The sequence below is a fragment of the Mirounga leonina genome, unplaced genomic scaffold (assembly GCF_011800145.1).
Source record: "Mirounga leonina isolate KUSES-001 unplaced genomic scaffold, KU_Mleo_1.0 Mir_174, whole genome shotgun sequence".
NCBI lineage: Eukaryota > Metazoa > Chordata > Mammalia > Carnivora > Phocidae > Mirounga > Mirounga leonina.
Genome location: NW_023270451.1, coordinates 40,318,577 through 40,337,293, shown reverse-complemented (window position 1 = coordinate 40,337,293; position 18,717 = coordinate 40,318,577). Strand labels below are relative to the sequence as shown.

At 40.0% G+C, this 18,717-nt stretch overlaps 1 long non-coding RNA gene across 1 annotated transcript in view; it reads left to right on the top strand.

Annotated features, from left to right (window-relative positions):
- Nucleotides 1-18,280, top strand: part of LOC118021358 — a 34,793-nt gene extending 16,513 nt beyond the window's left edge. Inside the window, exons 2-3 of the long non-coding RNA XR_004682150.1 lie at nt 17,597-17,728; nt 18,077-18,280. This is a non-coding gene — a long non-coding RNA (uncharacterized LOC118021358). The remainder of the gene's footprint in view (nt 1-17,596; nt 17,729-18,076) is intronic.
- The last annotated feature ends 437 nt before the right edge of the window (nt 18,281-18,717 follow it).

The following is an 18,717-nucleotide window of genomic DNA, read 5'->3' as shown; positions in this document are numbered from 1 at the left end:
TGTGGATGGAGTGAATTTTCCAAATCACCAACATATCCTAGAGCTGCCCTGCTTAAAACTGTTCAATGATTCCTCATTACTTCTGGATGAACCATAAGCTCCTTGAAGTTTTAGGCCTTCCTGGACTAGTACCAGTTTACTTCTCTGGAGGTCTTTTCACTTTCCACTATCCACAGTAAGCTTTAACCTAGTGAACTCGCTGTTCACTGAATGTTCCTTATGCTCTCTTGTACCAGATTCTCTCTTGGAGTGCCCTTGCGCCCAACTCTGTGCTTAAGGTCTTGTCTTATTCATAACCCCCCTTCCCTGACTCTTCAAGACTGGGCAGTGTCCTTCTTCCATGTTCCCACAGTGTCCTGTCTTTCCTCTATAGTAGCGCTTTGTGTATTTTCTTATCTCTTTCCCAATACAGTGTAAGCTCTTAAGATCAAGGATCTGTCCACATTTGAATCACCAGCATAGAGCACAAGACTTGAATGTCATGTAAGATCAATATGGAATGGATATGTGACTAAGTGAAGGAATAACAGCACTTTCAAAGACCTGTTATAATAACTAAACATGGAGTCTTCAAAAATTTTAGTAAGATCGCTTTGCCCATTTTCAGGGAATCCAAAACTCAGGATCTATGGAAAGACATACTTAGTTTAGAACAGATCAGTTTTTAGTCAATTAAACTGCAAATATCTGTAACTCCAACATTGTTCTGCAGAGTGCTAATCTCCACGGTGATTTGGAATATTCAGCATAAATATTCAGATATCAGATCAATGAGCAATTTTTTAATTCTTGTAAAAGTTAAAAGTTTAAATAAACATTGCTTGTATTACAAAGCAAAGAAAGATTATGTAAATCTGTAGTGGTTGAACATGTTCTACTGCTGACAGATTCCAGGAATTTTTCTGTTAATGGGGAGTTAAAACAAAAACTGGAGAGTCACATTTTATCACGTAAGACTATTAGGTAGGGGGAATCAGGGCAGAGAGGTTATAATTGGCCCAGCTATAGTTTTGGGAACATCCACAAGTGCCTTAAAGTTCTTAATGGTTTGCAACAACTTTGTTTTTTATAGGTCACTTGAAACAACACCTGGGGGACACCTGGGTGGCTCAGTCCATTAAGCGTCTGCCTTGGGCTCGGGTCATGATCCCAGGGTCCTGGGATCGAGTCCTGCATCGGGCTCCCTGCTCCGGGGGGAGCCTGCTTCTCCCTCTGCCTCTGCCTCTGCCTCTCTCTCTGTGTCTTATGAATAAATAAATAAAATCTTAAAAAAAAAAAAACCCAAACCAAACAAACAAACAAAAAAGAAAGAACACCTGGATCCTTTTATGCAAAATGCTGGGTACTGAATTAGTGTCATTTAGATAGACTTTGAGTAATCTTCTGTCAATACCCTGGAAGCTCCCCTCCTAATTCTATAAATTTCCATGGCAAGGGATCGGCCTGGTGCCAGGAGGTAGCAGAGGGCAAAAAAGGTACAAGGTCAGAAGCCTTGGGGTAATTTTTGACTCTTTTTTCACAACCTCATTTAATCTATCAGGTATTCTGTTGGCTCTAACTTCAAAGTATATTCAGAGCACTATATATCACTTCTTACCTTTACCACTACCATCTGGGTCCAAGCCATCATAACCTTTCACTTGGATTATTGAGATTGCCTTCTAACTGTTCTCTCCACTTCCACCCTTCCTACTCATCCTTTCATAATCTATTCTCAACACAGCACTCAGAACAATCCTTTACAAATACAAGTCAGACCATATTACTCTTCTCACCCAAACCTCAATTGCTTCACCTCACTCAAAGTAAAAGCTAGAGACCCTAAAATGGTGTGGTAGCCAGCCTCCCAGATGGCTGTCATTAATCTTCACATCCTGATTTTCATGCCTTTATAATGCCTTTGCATGCAGAATCAGCATGTGACTTGCAAATTTAGGGCTTAAGAGGCATTGCAGTTTCTGTCTCCTTCTCTTGGAGTGCTTGCTCTGAGGGAAGCCAGTGAACATGCAGAACCCTCCAGCAGCTCCCTGGAGAGAGCAAATAGAGAGGAACTGAGTATCCCAGGCAACAGCCAACACCAACTTGCTAGGTGTGTGCTAAGCCATCCTAAAAGTGGATTTTCCAGCCCCCAACAAGTCTTTGAATGACTGCAGTCCCAGCTGACATCTGACAGAACCTCATGAGACCTCCAAGCCAGAAGTGCCCAGCTGAACCATCCCGTATTCCTCATACATAGAAACTGCTGGGGGGAGGTAAGTAGTTATTGTTGTTTTAAGCCGGCAACTTTGGGGATGATTTGTTATGCAGCAAAAGATAACTAATACAAATTTCTCCCAGTGTGGACCCCTGTACCTTTCCAGCCTCCCCTGTAACTTCTCTTTCTCTGTTTCCTTCATTCAGCTTTGCCACATAGGCATGCTCTATTTTAGGATATTTCTTTGTACTTAACTTCCCTCTTCCTGGACCGTAGTATTCTCTGGTGTCCCCAGAGCTTGCTTCCTCATTTCCTTCAATCTCTGCTTCAATGGCCACTGCCTTACAGTTTTTCTTCTCCTTTTTGCCCACCTCAATTTTTTTCATTAAACTTAACCACCATCTGACATACTACCTATTTACTTGTTTATTTGTATATTTTCTGACTTTTAGAAGGTAAACTCCTTGAGGACAGGAACTTTTTAAATGTTATTCTATATTGAGTCCCCAGTACCTATATATTGCCTGTTACTTAGAGACACTTAATGAATATTTGTTGGAAATATTAAATGCAGACAAGAATAAAGGGATGAGTGGGGGAAATAATATCACTTCAGAAGGGCCATAGAAAATTCTTACTATTTTTCTAGTAAGTACACAAAAAAGTTTTTTTGTTTTTTGTTCTATCCCAATCCTGCCCCTATAGCCTAGGTATACTGGGGCCACATGCCAATTTCTTTCAGCTGTATATTTAAGTCAATAACACTGGTTTATTACCATAATTGTAACAATATTATAAAAATTGTTATCCTCAAAATGCTACTTGCAAAAAATGTTCTGTGGCTAAATAACACTTGGAAACACAATGAATCACCCTCTTCTAGCAGAATCACAGTGTTCACTGGCATATAAAAGGTACATAGAAGTCCTCTAACAAAGGAACGTATTTACTTTATTTCTCAGTATTTCCCAAATTTACTTGCCTAAAGAATACTTTCTTCTTAATATGGAACTGGAGATCTAATTTCCAGCCAGTATTCATTGCGTTCTTCCCACATCAGGTCGTATACCTTTCATATCTTCTCTATAACCCTATGAGGTAACTATTACTATGATCATCCCCATTTTACAGATGATAAACTGAGGCACAGAGAGATTAAATACATTGCTCAAGGTGACACAGTTAAGTGGCAGGGACAGGATTCACAGCCAGATGTTGGTGTGACCACTACCGTGAATAAGTTTGAGTTCCTTAACTACTGATACTACTTTGAAGGTTTACCCTTCCTACCAACACTAATGGCAGTCATTAACCTTGCCCTTCATTTACAGAGAACACATCTCAGTATGCTTTTCTCTATAAAAAGGAATTTGTGCCATTCCCCTACTAAACCTATTCTCAAATACTTTGATTACTGATAAGAACTTACTATGTTTCTAAATTTAATGTGGTTTAACAGGAGAATGTCTCTAGCTAGAGATCTCATCCAGTGGCAGAAATTCACAGGATACCAGAATATGGAAGATTATCTGGCCTTTGGGCCCAGAGTCCGTGTAGATTGATGGTTCTCCAAGTGTAGTCTCCAGAGCATCAGCATTAGCATCACTGGGGACCTCCACAGAAATACACATTCTTAGCCCTACCTTGGGCTTATGGAATCAGGAATGGTGTGGTTGGGGCCTAGCAATAAGTGGCTTAATAAGCCTTCCCGGTGACTCACACTGTCAAGTTTCAGGTGGTTCTTCTGTGCACCTGTGTGTAATTCAGCCCTGTTAAAATGAGAGGATGGGTCAGCATTCTCTTCTCTCATGTGTGTTTGTGCCCGAATATACTAACTGGTGAATTTAATGGGACTTTTATTGAATCTTTAAAATATATTTAGTCATATATCCAGTCTATTTTGTGTAAGTGATTTTCTCAGGTGGCAAAATAAAAAGAAAACACGTTGAAATTTCCTTGGCTTTTAAACAGAATCTATTTAAGGTAACAGATAAAGGGTCTTCTTTAGAATCCAAAAGAAATGCATTTAATTCATGGTTCAACTTTATTACAGCTAATAAGGTAGTTATGTTTCCTCTGTCTGGCAAAGTGATAATTGCCTTTTAATATCTTGCTTTCCTGTGTTGTGAAACACTCAAAAGAATGTGCACCATAAAATATACAGTGGTATTCCAGAGCTGACTAGACTGGCTAGCGGGAGCTGCTTGCCTACATGTCATCCTATCTCCGCCCACAGTGGTATCACACTGGTAGCTTGAAATCACCAATAGTGGGAGTATTTACACCATGGAAACTGGCAAATATTACAAAGCAGGGCTGCTTTTTTTTTTTTATTCAGAGAGCCAACTGTTAAAAGATTTACCAGCATACTACTGAAAACGTGTAAAAGAATGCTCATTGAAGCCTTATTTGTGATAGAAAAAATAGGAACAAGTGATTATTTATAGAGGACTACTGAATTCAAAAGAACACTATGCAGCCATTAAAAAAAAGAATCAGGCATGTTATCAAAAGACATTATTTTTGAGTGAGAAAAAATTGCAGAATAATATGTATAGAATGATGCTATCTTTTGTAAAATGTAAATAAATATATATGTGTGTGTGTGTATGTATATATACATATGTTATATGTTACCTGTGATCATGTTACCCTTACTAAGTAAGAACTAGGGAGGCAGAACATCAGGGGTTTTTCACTATCTATTTTATATATCTCTATAATGCCTGGGTTTTTACAAAATATAGGCACTACACGCATATATAACCTTTGTGATGAACAATTTTTGGTTTTGTGTGATAAATATTTAAAAACCACAATTTTTGATGGAGTGATTATTGTTTGTAAGTGCTTGTCTTTGGCCCTCCCACTAGATGATGAATTGCTCAAGGACAGGACTCTGTTTTTGCTTCTTCCTGCCTCCCCCACTATCTGGGTATACAGAAAGGATCCAGTAAGTGCAACTTGCTAAATGGAAAGATAGATAAATCATTAATATTTGCAATAAAGTTGTTTGGGTAGCTCTGCACAGCTCCTTTGCAGAATAAGTCATTTTTACATAGTGTAGTACCAGCTGGGGATGTAAGACTCAGAAAGACAGATCTAACTGGAGAATGGAGATTGATGGGACTTCATCAGAGGAGCCCCTGACAAGAGCCGCAAGACTTTGGCTTGCTTCAGTGGGCAAGGAGGAGCTCTGGTGTGTTTTTGAATCGGACCCAAAGCAGAAAGAGGTCATCATTAGGTAATGAAATGGTGAGGAGTGGGGAGACTGGAGGCAGGGTGATGGGCAGGGTGAAACACGGTGCTGGTGGCTGTAGAGACATGAGGTGGAGAGTACTTGGACTATGGCTGGCATGGTACCCAGCCCCCTCCTTTTATACTTATAGAGAAAAGGTGCATTTTTGGGAACTTTCAAAGGGAAGAAATTAAACTGTGGTGACTGAATAAATAGGGAGGAGAGAAAAAAAATGACGGATGATCCTGAGATTTTTGGCCTGGGCATCCACACATGGTCAAGAAATGCAGCAATTGGAAGGAAAAGCAGTTCTGGAAGATGAAACAATACATGTTGCTTGGATGCACTGAGCTGTAGACGAGTTAGGGGCATACAGGTAGGCCTGGTGAATTTAAGCCAATGGCGATAATCCCTCACTTTTTTCACCCCCTTGAAAATTACTGGTTTAGGGTGGGGCATACTGGTTGTATGCATTCTGAATTAATGTGAGGTAAAGGAAGAACCCTCCTCACTTTTGAGAGACAGAACCATGGAAATCCAGCCTCCTCCACTGGATATAAAGGAGGAAGAGGGCATCTCTGATTGTTATCACTATGCTCCAATGAGTATGAGAGGGTCAGATTTGGGAGGAGTCATTATGGATTGTGGAGCAGTGTCCCTTGGTGACAACACTGACCTGCTGGGTCAACTGACCCTGATGCCTCTTCTGCTACTAGAATTTCTACTTTTAAGTCATACGTTGCCACCCTGTTTAAGGCAGTTGGGTTTTCTGTTGCTTGCAGCTGAAGTCATCCTGATTGATACATGTGGGCTTCAGATCCAGGTTTGATCCCAGCTCTGGCTTTGTGTCCCCTATAATGGTCTTGGCCCTGCTCTCTGTGTGTTTGCTTTGTTCCCTGGTGATAGGTATCCTAGTCAAGATTCTCCACAGAAACGAAATCAATGGGAGATCTATCAACTTCTTCATCCTTATATCTACCTCTATCTTCCTGTATATAGATATCTCTATATCTATCTATCTGTCTGTCTATTATCTATCAAAAGAATTTATTTTAAGGATTTGTAGGGACTGGCAAGTCCAAAATTTGCATGACAGGCCAGCAAGCTGGAGACCCGGGGAAGAGGTGATGTTGCAGTCTTGAATTCAAAGACAGTCCTTCCTCTCTGGGATATCTCAGTCTTTTCTGTTAAGGCCTTCAATTAATTGGGTGAGGCGCATCTGTATTACGAAGGGTAATCCGTTTCACTCAAAGTCCACTGATTTAAAGGTTTATCACATCTGAAAAATACATTCACAGCAATATACAGACAGATGTTTGATCAAGCAACTGGGCACTAGAGTCTTGCCACATTGACACCTACACTTAACCATGTTAGTAGCAATCTGGCTTGCAGCAGTGTCCCTTCCTCATCAGGAATTAGACCATCTCTGTCCCAATTTTCCAAGAAAGCCTTCCGAATTTCCCTTAGATTATACTGGTTTAGGTCACATGCCAACATTTAAACCAATCACTGTGGCCCTGGTCAAATGTGATGATTGTCTTAAGAGAGTCAGGGACCACCTACGGCTAGCCCAGAAGTACAAGGACTGCATGGTGGAATGATAGGTAACTACATGGAAAATGGGCTTACTGACTGGAGGGGAATGAGATGTGGATGCTGGATAAACAGCCACAGGTGTCCACTATACTGACCAAACACGAAGAGGAAAGATCCATCAATCATAATGCCAGCTTAGTTGTTTAGGGCAAAAATAGAAACGTAAACCAGACTAAGAAGGCTTGTGTCAGCTAATCAGTACATTTTATGCTCATAAGAAAGATTCACAGGAAGACAAATTGTGATCAGAAAGTTGCTTGGTGAGCATGGAATCCAATTTAATCCAATTCATTGCAAACAAATATTTATTGAATGTCTACTAGGCAGGATGAAATCAACAGCTGATGTCCTGAGTTATGATAGACTAATATCCTCATTTATACTGTTGGGCTGCACCTCCAAGTCTGGAAGCTCGTACTAAAGACATACTGCCAAATGCTCACTTTCTGCTCTTACTGTTTAAGCCCCCAGGGTGACATGCTCTGGTAGCAATGTAGTCTTTCTTCAGACTGGGTGTAATACATGTGCAAAGATTTCAACTTTTGTGTATTGCAATCACCTTTATTGATTAGGATTTATAGGACTCCCCAGTCATTCCTCATACATTTCAAAACCTTGACATCAAGTTGTAGAGGCACTTTGTGGCCCCAAAGAGATTTTTCCCTGTGACTGTCATAACTGTTAACCTTCCAGCTGATTCTAAGCACAGGACCCAGAGTGAATCTTGTTTTATTCTTAACAGATTATTTTAGAATAGTCTTAAGTTTATAGCAAAATCGAGTGGAAGGTACAGAGATTTCCTACGTACCCCCTGCCTCCTCACACACATAGCCTACCCCACTACCCACCTCCCTGCCCCCCAACCACCACCACCAGGGTGGTACATTTGTTACAACTGATGAACCTACAATGACACATTATTCTCATCTGAAGTCCAGAGTTCAATTAGTGTTTACTCTTGGGGTTGTGTGTTCTGTGGATTTGGAAAGATTTACAGTGGAGTGTATCTAACACTACAGTATCATACAGAGTAGTTTCACTCTCCTAGAAATCCACCATCCTCTGCCTATTTATCCCCTTCTTGCCCCCTAATCCCTGGCAACCATTGATCTTTCTATTGTCTCCATAGTTTTGCTTTCCCCAGGATGTCATGCGGTTGTTATCATACAGAAGGCAGCCTTTTCACACTGGCTCCTGTCACTTAGTCATAAGCATTTAAGCTTCCTCCATGTCTTTTCATGACTTGAGAGCTCATGTCTTTCTGGTGCGGAATAATTTTCCATTGTCTGGATGTGTTTATTAATCCATTTATTAATCCATTCACCTGCTGAAGGACATCTTCGTTGGCTTTCAGGTTTTGGCAATTATGAATACAGTGCTATAAACATCCATGTGCAGGTTCTTGTGTGGACATAAATTTTCAGCTCCTTTAGGTAAATACCAATGAGTGTGATTGCTGGATTATATTGTAAGAGTATTGTAAGAGTTTTGTAAGAAACTGCCAAACTGTCTTCCAAAGTGGCTGCACCATTTTGCATTCCCACCAGCAATGAATGAGAGTTCCTGTTGTTCCACATCTTTGTCAACATTTGGTGGTGTCAGTATTCCAGATTTTGGCCATTTTAATAGGTGTGTATAGTATCTCATTGTTGTTTTAATTTACATTTCTCTGATGACAAATGATATGGAGCCGGATTTATTCTTTAAAAACAAAATCAGATCCAGTCATTCTCTTGTGTAAAGGCTTTCAACTGCTTCCTATTATCCTTCATATAAAATTCAACACTTATGCATAGCTTCGAGGCCCTTGGTTTCCCTTTACTTGCCCCTTGCAGCATGAGCAGCCACACTTGTGTTATTTTCTCATCTCTTGGCTTTTGTCCATGCTATGTCGTCTGCCTAGACCACTTCCTCCTCTTGATTTGTTTAACTCCTACTTACCCTTTAGGCGTTTGTTTAATTGTTACTTCCTCTGGGAAGCCTCTCTCACCACCTCGTCCCCTCTGGCTATTCACTCCTGCTATGCTCCCCAACCCCTAGTTTCCATACAATGCCCACTCCAGCACTCAGCTCTTCATCTAAGGTTCAAGTTCCCGCTAGACTATAAGCTTCTTGAAAGTAGGGGTGTATTTGTGTTGCTTACATTTTACTGCCACTGTCCAGTTTGATACCTACTATAAAACGATATTCAATAACTATCTGTGGAACAGTGAAGGAAGTGAGTGAATAAAGAGATGAGTGACTCATCATTACTGATATATTTATTAAGTGCATATTCTGGGCAAGGTATGTGTCAGGCCACTGGAGGTAGAGAAGTATTGGATTAGTTCCTCTGGATAACCTAATTAGTAAAATGGATGTCAAAAATATACAATTCACAGCAGAAGAGAGCCTATTTTATACGCGGAGTGTATCATGTCAATCAATCACATAGAAAAACCACGTAGAGGATTTCTCAACCTCCTCATCACAATTGACATTTTAGTCTGGATAACTGTCTTGTTCACTGTTGAAATATTCAGCAGCATCCCTGGCCTCTACCCACTAGATGCCAGTAGCACACCCCCGCCCCCAGTTTTGACAACCAGAAATGTCTCTAGCCACTGCCAAATGTCCCCAGGGTGGCAACATCACCCCTGTTCGAGAACCACAAATGCAGACAAGGATGGATTATGGTGTAGAGCAAGGATGGTGACTTCAGAGTTGGGGCAGGAGCTTGAGACTCACACAGTGCAGGGAATAGCTCTTCTGGTTATTTTATGTGGAGCCAAGAGTGTAAAGGAGGGAAGTAAATCTGAAGCCCGAAAGATGGGAGAAGGTACTAGATGGGTAATATGGAAGGAGGAGCGGGTTGGGGACAAAGGAAACAAGCCAGCATTCAAATCCACTCAGTGGCTGTATGACTTCAGGCAAGTTACTAAATTTCAATTTCATCATCTGTAAAAGTGGGACAGTAATTATATCCACCTTATAGGGGTAGTGAGGGTTAGATGTGGTAATATATTAAAGTGCTGTCTCTCTGTCAAATAAATAAATAAAATCTTTAAAAAAAAAAAACAGGAGGAGATAAACAAACCAAAAAACCCCCCAAAAAAGTGCTTCATATGGTTCTGGGCTCAGAGCAAATGCAATGAATGCTAGCTACCACTATTAAGCTTTGAAAAAAATGATAGGAGACATTGAGAACTAAGTATGCAAACTTTAAAGATGTAATTAAAAATTGGAATTCTTTTAAAAAATTAAATTAATTCAGTCTAAATAAATCTAAATAAGCTTGGTAAAACTTAGTAAATTATTATCACAGAGAAAACACACTGGCATAAACATTACATAGCTATAAAAATCGACGTGTGAGAAAAGGGTTTCCAAAGTGAACCATGTGTTAAATGCTTGACTTGTCCTTTTCTAGTTTTTATCTAGAACATGGAGATTCCAGAAGTTCCAGGAAATGGGCTGCTTACACTTGCTTTGATTTTCAAGGTGGTTCAATGCCTACTAAATTTCACAGGATCACTGAAACCAATTAGGATGAGGGTTATATAATGCTGCTGCTGGGGATGCCCATCATCCGAATTCTGAGGGGCTGTGCTTGTGTCTTGGGCCACACTGTGGCTCCCATAGACCCCAGCACACATACATCCTTGCATGAGGTAGCTCTATAAATGTCTGTGGCATTTAATTAGATCGCCCTAATGAACTTCAAACAAGACTTCAGGTGACTTTGAATTAAACCAAACTGGCTCCCCCAACTTCTGGTGGCTCCTTGCCAAGGGGATGGAATATATTTCACATCTGCTGTGAAAGGAAAAAGGCTGCTGGCGTAGGCACAAGTCTTGTTTTGTGCTTCAGTAACAAGTTAAAAATCCATCTCCCAATGGTCCTGTGGTTCATTTGCTTCCCAGTGTTTGTTAGATGACTTTTGTGGTTGTGATTTGCATCATTTGTTTGTTATTTTAAGGTAGACCAAAGGATACCACTAAATGATTAATACGTGATAAAACCCAGATACAGGATGGCTGAAAACAAAAAACAAACTCTCAAATAATGGACTGTTTTCAGGATTTGTTTTAAAGAGCTGCTGAGATCCTCTCCTCTACGAGAAGGCCAAAAATACCAAGCTGAGATTTTTACCACAGTATTTTCTGAATCAATTCAAGCTCTGTCGATGAGTCAGTAAGTTTCTATTATGGGCTTCATAAAAATTCAATGCAGTCATGTAAACAATGAAGGGTTTTTTTTATGAAAAGCAAATAAATATACTTTGATTGACTGCTAATTGCTTTGTAGAGGTTGGATAATTTCCTGTTCTAGGATTTCCCAAGTGTCTTTCATCCCTAGGAATGTTATTTTCAAGCAGAATAAATCCATCATATTTTTGAAATTCAGAGCTATAGAGAGAGAGAGAGAGGGAGTGAGGTTTTCAGAGGTTTCTAATTATGGCACTTGGAATACAGTCATGATAGAACGACGGTATAATTTTTTTACTCAGGGTTCACCACCTTAACTTCCCCTCCCAGGACTGACTTTGACTTCCTTGTGGCCAAAATCAACTTTCAAATCAGAAGTCCACAGCCATTTACTAATCATTTTTTTTTTTAAGCGAAAAACCTTTGAATCATTTCTGAAATAGTCTGCCTCTCACTAGGAACGTTGATTCCTTCCACTAACAGCAACCATCCCTGCACATTTCTGCTCCATCTGCTTCCAAACAATGACAGACAAGACAGTATGGCTTTCAGGCATGCTGATGACAAACAGCCAAAGACAGGTGACAATGAGCACCAGCTCAGGATGCTTTATCACTGAGGTTCTGAAATTATTCATCTCTGATTTACTCAGAAGGGAAATGAAATCTGTAGAGGGTGTTTTGGACTAAGAAGAAAGGTCTCTGCCTTCCCTGTGCTGTCCTGGAGAAAGCCACTCATTTGGGAAGGAGGCCGCCAGGAAAGGGAATTGAAAGCTAGAAGGGAGAAAAGTCCAAAGTATTTAATGAAAATGATATCATTCAATACACAGAGCATTTTTATTGGGCACAAGGTATAGGGAACTCAATTTCTGATGAGATGCCTCTAAGGGACAAACATTTTGGGACACATGAGAGGCACTCAGTAGATATATCTGTTGAATGAATGAATAGCTGAACTGAACTGTGGCAAAATTCATCCAGCTTGGCTATTCTAATCTATAAAGTCAGGACACACAATGTGTTGTGCCAAGTTATGAAACACATAGCAACTAATTGGTTAAAAATTATAAAATACTGGGGTTCTGGAGTGATTTTTCTTTCCTATTTTAAAAAAGATATTGGAGCTGATTCAAGGTTATGTTTGTAATGAGATGTCTCCACTCTTCCATTGTCATGATTTCTTTTGATAGTTACTGATGTGCTGTTCTAATTGTGCTTACAAATGACTATGCAATGTGTGATCCAGCTACTTCTGTTTATTTTTTAATTTTACCCATGAATACATTTTTAACAGGCAAGAAGGCAAGGGCAGATGAAGGGTGTATGTAAAGCACATCTATATCTCCATTTCATGAGAGCAAGAATGAGGCTATGAACATATCCATTACTAATGACACAGGAGTTACACTGAATCGATTGTAATCAAAACAATACGGTAGTGGCACAAAAACGAACACACAGATCAATGGAACAGAATCAAAAGCAGAGCAATGAGGCAAGTAAAATTTGCAATAACATTCTTCATATTAATAACATTAAAATTGTATGCTTTATTTTCTGTTTTCAACAATAGAAACACAGCATCTTTCTATTTGTTCTCTAGTGGTATTCATTGACTTTATTAATTTTAACTTGGGAGTGGAGGTCTCGAGAAAAATTGAGACTTGGAAAATGTTCAGTTAAATAGTTTGATTAGGTATATTTACTATTGGAAGCCTTTAAATTACTGATTTCATTACTCGTATAGAAGTATCTTAAGAGAGGTTATGTTAACAATACAAGTGTGTGGCACTATTTACTTTATTTCACTGTAGAATCAGATTGGGGGGTATCGAAAATTGGGGATAGCTCAAACTGCTGTTTTTTATGCTTATCTCATATTACACCTGCCAGAATGGGAAAAATAAGATTAAAGCCTCCTGAGAGGCAGTAAAGTCTAATAGTTAAGAGCAGAGGTTTTGGTGCCAGACTCCTGGGTTTCAATTCTGCCACTTGCTAGCTGTGGGACCTTGGACAAGTCACACACCTCTCTCTTCCTCAATTTCTGTATCTGCAAAGTAGGATCAAGAATACACCAATACAAGAAGAACAAGCTGGAGGTATCACAATCCCACAAATTTCAAACTATACAACAAAACTATAGTAATCAAAATAGTATGGTACTGGCACAAAAATAGACACATAGATCAATAGAACAGGATAGAGAGCCCAGAAACAAACCCACATTTATAAGGTCAACTCATCTATGATAAAAGAGGCAAGAATATACAATGGGGAAAAGACAGTCTCTTCAATAAATGGTGCTGGGAAAACTGGATAGCTACATGCAAAAGAATAAAACTGGACCACTTTCTTACATCACACACAACAATAAACTCAAAATGGATTAAAGACCTAAATGTAAGACCTGAACACATAAAACTAAAAGAAAACATGGGTAGTAAACTCTCAGACATTGGCCTCAGTAATACAGTTGACCCTTAAACAACATGGGTTTGAACTGCATGGACCCCCTTCTATGTGGAGTTTCTACAGGACAGCAAGATTTTCTTTTCCTTAGCTTGTTTTATTTAAGAATACAGTATATACTACATATACAAAACATATTTTGATTGACTATGTTGTGAGTAAGGCTTTCAGTCAACAGCAGGCTATTAGTTAAATTTTTGAGGACAAAAGTTATACATGGATTTTTTATTGTCCAAGGGGGGGTGCCCCTAACCCCCCTGTTGTTCAAAGGTCAGCTGTATTTTTCTACATGTGTATCCCCAGGCAAAGGAAACAAAAGCAAAAACAAACAATTGGGACTACATCAACTAAAAAGCTGCCTCTGCACAGTGAAGGAAACCATCAACAAAACTAACAGGCAACCAAATGAATGGGAGAAAATATTTACAAATGATATATCCAATAAGGAGTGAATATCCAAAATAGTGAAGAACTCATACAACTTAACGCCAAAAAACACAATCCATTTAAAATGGGCAGAGAACCTGAACAGACAATTTTCCAAAGACATACAGATGGCCAACAAACACATGAAAAGATGCTCAACATCACTTATCATCAGGGAAATGCAAATCAAAACATAATGCGATAATACCTCATGCCTGTCAGAATGACTAGTATGAAAAGGACGAGAAATAACAAGTGCTGGCAAGGATGTGGAGAAAAAGGAACCCTTGTGTGCCACTGGTGGGATTGTAAATTTGTGTAGTTGCTGTGGAAAACAGTATGGAGACAGAGGTTTCTCAACAAATTAAAAATAGAAATACCACATGATCTAGTAATTCCACTATTGGCTATTTATCCAAAGAAAACAAAAACACTAATTAGAAAAGATATATGCACCCCTCTGTTTTTTGCAGCATTATTTACAATAGGCAAGCTATGGAAACAACCCAATTGTCCACTGATAGATGAATGGATAAAGATGTGGGGGGGGTGTGTGCACATGTGCGTGTGTGTAAATGGAATATTACTCAGCCATAAAAGAGAATCAGATCTCACCACCTGTGACAACGTGGATAGACCTAGAAGGTATTATACTATGCGAAATAAGTCAGAGAAAGGGAAATACCATATGATCTTATTACATGTGGAATCTCAAAACAGAAGTGACCAAACAGAGAGAAACAGATTCATAAATACAGAGAGCAAACTGGTAGCTGCCAGAGGAGGGGAAGGTGGGGGGATGGGTGAAATAGGCGAAGGGGATTAAGAGGTACAAACTTCTGGTTATAAAATAAGTAAGTTGTGAGGGTGAAAATTACCACAGAGGGAATTTAGTCAATAATATCATAATAACTTCGTATGGTGACAGATGGTAACTAAACTTATTGTGGTGGGCATTTTGCAATGTATGTAATTGTCTAAATACCATGTTGTACACCTGAAACTAATATAATATTGTATGTCAACTTTATTTCAATTAAAATTAAAAAATAAATCAATTTAAAAAAGAAAGTACCAATACATGCAAAGCACTTAGAACACACGTGGCATTTAGCAGGTGTTCAGTAAATAGAAACAAAAACTACCCAACTCAAATCTCTATCACTTGATATTCATCCAGTCATTTTTATTACAGACGTAAAAAAAATTCTGAGGTCTTTATTAACACATATAGCAACAAAAATCATTTCACAACTCAAGATATTTCTGAGTTAGACTCTACATGCAGGACCTCCGTCTACTCAGCTCCACAGAAATATCCTCTTTTGCTAATTCAGCACTACGGGAATATGTTTTTGGTAACAAGACAACTCCTATGCCCTCTCACCTCGTGAATCTTCTTTGCTGTAGGTCTGGATTAAGCATTACAACCCTTCAGTGAAAAGAAAATGGAACAGTGTGCTTTCCCTTTCAACTTCTTTTCCCTTAAAACCTCTCCGAATGACTCCCTGTCATCCCTATGGGAACATCAAATTCCTGGCAAATTAAGAAAAAAGTGTTATGTTCGTGGCTCCTTATTATCTGGCCAAATTGGTTTTAATTTTCTGTTGGCAAGAGTAGTGGTCTCAAGAGATTGCACAACTTGCTGTGTGTGAGCTGAATCCAGAATTGGGGGGGGGGGGCACTGGTTTTCTTCTTGGAGGTTTCAGTACTCAGGATATCATTCGGAGAGAACAAACAATTCAGCATTTGTCTTGGCGAAGGCAGAATAGCAATGTGAGGGAAATCGTCCGCTTCAGACAGACCCCAAGCTGAACGCAAGATGAGCCCATCTCACAAACACACACATGGAGTGCTGTCCACAGATGGTGGTCCCGTGTAGGACTGCTTCCTGCTGGGCTGCTAGGCCTCAGCAGGCAGAATTCCCTCCACCTTTCCGGGCAGGCCAGCATTTGGAAGGAGAAAGAGGCAGAATGGTGTGGAAACCCTTACAACATCCTAAGATTCAGTTCTGCTCAAGCCTGTCTCGCAGCAATTTGCAAACCAAAACATCTTCCCCAGAAGGGGACTCTTGTACTGCCTGGATTTTAAGTTCCCTGAATTGCTTGGTATAACTACTAAGCAATCAATATGCCCTGAGCTGAGATGTGGAAACATAAAGCCGTGAAGATTGCCGCCCGCATATTTCTTTCTGGAAGCGATGTCAGAGTCCGGCTCTACCCAGGCACTCTTCTGCCTCACATCTGTATTCTGTGTCCCTCTTGCACAAAGCCAGCTGTGTCGTGCTCTGCAAACCAGATCACCCTCACAGGCGCATCAGACCCACCTTCAGTGAGGTGGTGCTCTTCGAAAACATAAGCGCTTCTCATCTGGAGTGCCGTCGCTCAAGTTTACTGATCTGTAGGCAGAAACTGGATGGGTTTGGCCATCGTCAAAAAATGTGAACAGAGATGTTCATTTTTAAGTGTATCTGATCGTTCTCTGATGGGGCTGTCACCAGAGGGTCCATTTTGAGCTTGTTCTTTGAAAGCCATAGCAGCCTCAGCAGTCCCTCTTTGCTCTCTTCTGCCTCCCAAGATGGCAGAAAAGCGATTTGGAGCTTATCATGCCGTTTCCCCTGGACCACAGCCCCGGCGGGCTACTGAACAGAAATTCTTCATCTAGCCAGGCTAATTTACAAACATTGTGTTAGCCTCTGCCTGAGGTCTTGTTTTCATCAGAACTTCTAGAAACCTACATTGTTTGCATCCAAGGTTTCATGTCCCTCTGCATTAAGAATGTCTTAATTTTTTTCCTCATTAATATTAAACATGGTTAATCTATTTCCAAAGAAGGGTAAGATCTAAGACTGTTCAGGCGTGGTTATTTAGTTCTTGAGCTCTGAGGCACAAACACTTGCAGGATGTTGACCCTAATGTGTCCCTGTTCAGAGAGGGGCTCTTAGCTGGGAAATCAGGCTTCTCTGACCTAGGATACCTTCCTGACAGAGATGCAAAGATACCAGCCTGGGCTTCAAAATGCTGCTCTCATCATTACATCACAACATCTAGCTTACCTGTCAGGGTGCTTTGGTACCTGTCAGTTAAAGGAATAAGGTATTTCAGACCATTCTAGTCCAAAGTTATTAAGATATTCTTACCCTAAAAAAAGATGCACTTTGGGGGTTGGCATCATGGTTGGTATCTGTACTTAAAGATTTAACAACACAGAAGACAAGTGCTTATGGTTTGATCTTCTGGTAAAATTCCTCGACATTTTCCGAGTCCTGGGTCTCCAATAGGTTTCATAAAGGGTTGTAGTTCAGACAATTGTGGCACAGTTTCCAACAAAGAAAAACTGGTTCAATTCTATATGCACACTTCTATTTCTTTCATATGGAGGTTATGTCTCTTTTGCTTTGCTATGAAATGAAATGACTTCTGCACAATATTGCACCTGGAAGCTTAAGAAGCTAATAACCTGTTTCCATACCCGTGTGTTTTAGAATGATGAGCCAAGCAATGGATAAAATTGGACCAACTGCAGACCCGTTTCCAAATAATAAGCAATGTTTTACAAATTGTCTTCTAGAAGGAACCAAGCCCAAGGAGAATGTATTCAGAGCCTACATGAGAAGGTAGATCTTGAGTTTTGTATATTTTAAGACGTGTGAATGTTTTAAAGAGCAGATGGTTTTACTGTAAGATGATGTGAATCCGGGCTGGGCTGGAGAGAGAGTTGCAGGGTTGAAGCATCTAACATCCAATCTTTTCGCATAAAAACAAGTTCCAAAAATTAAGCCATTTGCGAATTTCACTCAGTGTTTTGAGAGATTTACCGAAAAAAAAAAAAAAAATCAACCAAGGGGCTTGTTTCTTCTTTCATTTTTTTTCTCCCTTTGTAATCTCTCTAAGGACAAGAACAAGATAGAGACAGATGCGAGCAGACAGTGAGGAAGTCACTTGTGTTCTTTCTCTTGCTTCAGGTGCTTCTAAAGGGACATTTCGGAGTTAGCCTACTGATGCCAAGGTGGGCTCCAGCCAGAGTTGGACGTCTTGGTCATATAAGCTGCCTGCTGGGAAGCTCGCTTGTAATAGGTGCTTTTCTTTTACTGAAGCCATTGTTCCTCCCTCCCCCAACCCCTTGGCTGCATCCCTTCAGGGGATTTCCAAGCAATTTGAAGACTAACAAGAGCTGAAGGACTGCATAAAAGAATAAAGTTCTCAACAGAGGAAGAGAGGAAAAACAATCCCGTGCTCCTCCAAATTCAGACTCTTAGACCCTAATTCTGGCTCTGACAATGACTTGCTGTGGAAACCAAGCAAAGGAACTCAATTTCTTTCTGCTCCCTTTCTAATCTGAGAACAAGGGCTAAACTGGCTCAGAAGTTCCATCAAATACTGTGTGACTAATAAATGGTGCTTTGACATTTGATGTTACTTCCAGAGTATTAATCATGAGCCTGGATTTAAATGGTGTGCAAAGGGATGAAGCTGAGGACTTGTACCTAGGGACAGTTTAGGAAAAGGCACTGTGTGTGGAAAGCAAATCCAGAGTGTGTCTCCTGAATAGGATTGCTGTATATAATATAGGATACCTGGTTAAATTAGAATTTCACGTAATGAC